A 4738-nucleotide genomic window follows, 5' to 3' on the forward strand; every position below is an offset into this window, starting at 1 on the left:
TCTCTGCCTTGTTGTAACATCATTCTGTAGCCCGCATGATCCTGACTACAGCAGTTTAGTACCTCTGTCCTCAGAGGCAGCTCATTTTCGAAGATCTTTTTTTAAGGCATGTTTTTTAAAGCACGCTTAAACTGCTTTGCTCTTTATAGCATGATGCCATCATGAGAAAGAAATGAAAAAAGCTAAAATGCTAATGTCAGTGTTGTGTAACTATTGCATGATATCCTTTATCCTCAGGGTGCTGAGTTAAGAGTGCTTGGAGATTTTGAGTGTTCCAATATCATTACATATTTATGTTCTTTTGTAATTTAACCATAACTCCTTTATTTAAGAAAGAAAGCAGCATCCACATAGTGTCCTTCTCCCTTCAGTTATTGACTGTATGCCCTTAGCTTTACCTTCATTTTACTGTCATTTTTGTTTGGCTTAGCATTTTTTCTTAATGGTAGCTTTATTTTTGTGACACTGCTATATGAGTGATGTTTTCTGGCCAAGACTATTAATCAGGTAAAAGCTTGAAGACTTGAGCATCCAAGAAGCAAACAGAAGGGAGCAACCCTTGAAAGTCTTGAAGATCTTGACTCCTTTCTTTAGCCTTCCTGTTAGAAGTGCCAAGACTATTTTTCCTCCTTGTTGTCATGTCTGGGTTAACCTCCTCCTTTTACAAGCATAGCAAACACAGCTTTTGATATTAAGCATTCGCAACTAAGCAATATAAACTAAGAGAAGTGATTTGTTGGATTTGTCTGCTCTGCAGAAGGAAAAAAAGTCTTCCCAAATAACCAGGTTTCAGACACAGTTCCAAGAAATCTGTTCTCATTGCAGTAAAATAGCCTCAAATGTTCATGTGCACAGAGATATCCATAACGTGTGTCAGCCCCAAAAGATTCCTTAGAGGGCAGAGGGAGAGATCAAATAGAGGTCAAGTGAGTAACTGTTTATAGATGGTTAACTAGAGTGACAGAGAACTGTGGTAGCTGCTTTTCTAACAGCATTTAAAGGCTTGAGCTTGCTTCCCTGGGAGCTCTGCATGTGATTTCAGTGGATACGACATTGGCCCTGAAGGGCAGAATTCGTCTCTCATCTCATCCCAGTAGAACATATCCCAAGCTGATCTAACCTTTCATGAACAAACTCAAAACATGATAAATTTTGCTTGGTTTCAAGTTTTGTTACAAGCATTGCTCTTGGCCTCACTGTGAGGAGTTTCCAGAAAGCTTGGGGTAAAGCAGAGCCAAGTTTGGAGCGTTCCACCTCTCCCCCTGCACATGAAGCTGACGCTGCAGAGGGGATTTTATTCCATCCAAGAGTGTTTAAAGCTGTGTGGCTTTGCTTGGGTTTCGCTTGGAGTTTTCAGGTTCACTAAGCTTGCAGGCCACAGAGAGGAACCTAGTCCTCAGCAATAAAGGTTCACTATTCCCAGCAAAAAGAAGCACCTGGGAGGCTTGGTCAGGGCCAAGCTCAGCTCTGTTTTTATGCTCTCTCCATGGGAAACCAATGCACAGAAGACCAGAGCACCAGACCAGCACAGAGTTGCATGTGACCAGAGAACCAGCTTAAAATGGTGAGAGATCCTATAGCACCCATCTTATTTCTTTCAGGCTTTCCCTTGTCTCCTCTGTGCCTTGTCTGTCTCTTGGAATTTTTTAAAGATTGGCATGAACAAAAGCCATGATCTGAATACACAGTGGGGATTTTCAGGTTCAGAAACAAACTTTCCAGCCATCTTTTCCCTCAGCAAAATCTAGGGGACTCAAGGATTTGTCTGCATTAACAACTCATGCAGGGCAATATCAACAAATGTACAGAACAAAGCAGTCAGTCCACACTATGTGCATTCCAGGAGCTTACTTCAGTCTACTTGAAGCCTGGTCCCAAAGACTGCATGCCTATTTAGAGACTGCAGTACATACGCTTACGGACTTCATCTTCTGTTTCATCCAAAAGTAGTCTACTTCACACATTCAGGGACTGCTCTCTGACACAAAGTAAACATGGACACGGCTTCAAGAAATCCACCCTAAAAGTACATTCCCGATCTCAATTAAAATCCTAACACAGATGCAAACTGCGAGTCCACAAAGACGAGCTCCATAGCCTCTCCGCAGAACTACGTGTACCAGCCTGGGACGGCTTGCACGTGGTTGAAGTGAAGCAGAAACTAGCAGGCTGATTTATATGTATTATGGTGCCCTCTAGTGACCGGAGACTAGACGCTGCTTTTAAATCGAATCTCAGAAAAAGTGTTTCTAGCATTCAGGATAGTCCCAAGCACCTTTGTATTTGGCTTGTTTTTTCAGAAAGGCTTTTTCTAAGTATGTTTAGAGAATTCCTAAAACTTTGATTTTTGAAAATTTTCTTTATAGAATTTAAAACAAGTCCATTATTTTACTGTTTAGTTTTCAAGAGCTCCTGTTGACAACCACGTTCATATAGACTTTTTAAAAAGGAGTAACCACTGAGCTGTATTACATAAAAGCCCAAACTAATGGATGGCAAAAAAGAAGAGTCATTTTTTTCTTTTTAAAATAAAAAGCCATTAACATTTCCTTAAAAGAATTAGGTCATAATGAAATAAGCGCCCCCATATGAAACATGTTTTATACCTCTCATGTAGTCCAAAAAACCTGAAAGGCCACTGTGGCTAGGACTAAAAAGATTTTCTCTCAGCTCTGATGCTAAAGACTTCTACTGTCACAGCTAGAAACACTGCGTTCACACTAGTGATCAGCATGCTAGATATTTGTTATCACAGGTACTCAGGTACCTGAAAAAGAAATGGAAGAAGATACTCTAGCTAGTCTAGAAAGGAAGCAGAAAGGGTTTTCCCTGCTATACAGCATACAATGAGGAGCAGTTTGTGCTTCAGACAGAGAGGAGCTACTATGCCTTTGCCACGGTGACTCAGCTCTGCCTGCTACAAGTTGTAGGTGGCTAGAGATGATCTCCTCTGCCCCTGTGCCTTGTCCAGCCCCGTGCCACGGCCTGCCCCAGCACCATGGCACGCACCTGCTCCCTCCTGGCCTGCCCCTGCACCACAGCCTGCCCCTGTGCCCTCACAGCAGCGCCCCTCAGGCCTCCACAGCCCGCACCAACTGCAAGCACTAGAGGAAAGTGCCTGAGGGCTGCCTTCTATAGCCTTCAGTGCCTGAAGCCGATTCGTTAGCAGGTGCGGAGGTGGCAGCCTTGGATTGGTCAGGAAGAAGGCACCTAACAGGGGATTGGCTGGGAGGGGAGGCCCTCGCGCCAGGGCCCGCTGTGGCCTTGGCAGGTGGCGTGGCGTGGCGTGGCGTGGCATAACACAACACAACACAACAACACCACACAACACCACACCAGGCAGCACAGCTCAGTTCAGTGGGGGGGTTCTGAGTGGCCAGGTGAGACCCGGGCCTGGCCAGGCCTGGAGGCCACCCCAGAGCAACCGCAGTTGAAGGCTTTTGTCCAGGAGGAGGGAAATGATTATATCTGCGGCCCAGAGTGCAAGTGCTGTGTGGTAACAGAAAGGCATTAGTGCCTGGGTAGTGTGTACACTACATACCAGAGGGGCTGAGGAGGCAGATAATGTAAATGAAATCTATTTTGTATTTACAGCTTTGCTCTCCTGGCTACAGGCAGCTGTATTAATCGCAAAATGAAGTGAGATCCAACAACTAGCTTGTTTATGGTGATGGAAACATTTCATTTGCTGGAGGTGTTCTGATATTCGTCATCTAAAGTTGCCAGATGGTAAAAATGTTTAGTTTGCAATAAAAAATCATTAACATCACTTAACATGTGCGTCAGTCACACAGCAAGGACATGTATCTTACAGGACTGAACCTAACTGGGGTGTGGGAGGTTATGACATGCCAAATCCTATCACTTTCTTACTCACAAGAGTTCTGTCTTACTCAGAGCCTTACCTGCTCATATAGCTGATAGCTGATTGCATAAACCAAAGTTTTCAAAGACAGCTCCTAAAACTTTGCCTCACTTGGAGAGGAAGTAATTCAGCCAGAAATGAGTCCCTGAATACACACCAATGACTGACACCTCCACCCAAAATATTAGTAGAAATATCAGCTACCCATTTCTATGCTTTTGAGGAGGTCTGGTCTTGTGGGCTGTAGGTGCTTTTCCTAACTTTTGCTTCAGAATTTGGGCTTGAGTATATGTTTCAGGAGATCATGACCATGCATACTGAACTGCACAGTGAATGAAACCAGTTGATAGTACTATAGTATCATTCATTTTAATGGATCTCCAGCTGCTGATAAAACTTCAAGCAGCCAAAAAGAAAATCAAAAGATCATGCAGTTACAAGACCAGAAGGAGAACAGTAAAGCCATCCAGACAATCTTTCTCACAATGCAGGGTTGTTTCTGACTGATGACTTAAGTACTATTGTGTTCATCAGTTCTTAAAAGTTTTTAGAAATTCAGCTTCTATCTCTTTCTTCAGGAGGCCTTTCTATAGTCCAATAGGTCTTCCCACCAGAAGTCTTTTTCTTCCTAATGTTTCTTTTTTAACTCTTCTGGACTTTATTAATTCTAGTTATACTTATTTAGTGTTTTACAATATTCCTTTCCGTTTGACCCACACAGCTAAATGATAACTGTCCATGTTATTTCATTCTTCTGTATCATGAGTCCCAAAAATGTTTTTGGATTTCATTTCACAAATAGGGTCTGATATTTGCTGATATGGAGATGTTTATATATTTTTAAGCATTCATGGCTTTGTTAGCTCAGTAAAA

Source organism: Dromaius novaehollandiae, chromosome 6 (assembly GCF_036370855.1).
Source record: "Dromaius novaehollandiae isolate bDroNov1 chromosome 6, bDroNov1.hap1, whole genome shotgun sequence".
In the NCBI taxonomy this organism is placed as follows: domain Eukaryota; kingdom Metazoa; phylum Chordata; class Aves; order Casuariiformes; family Dromaiidae; genus Dromaius; species Dromaius novaehollandiae.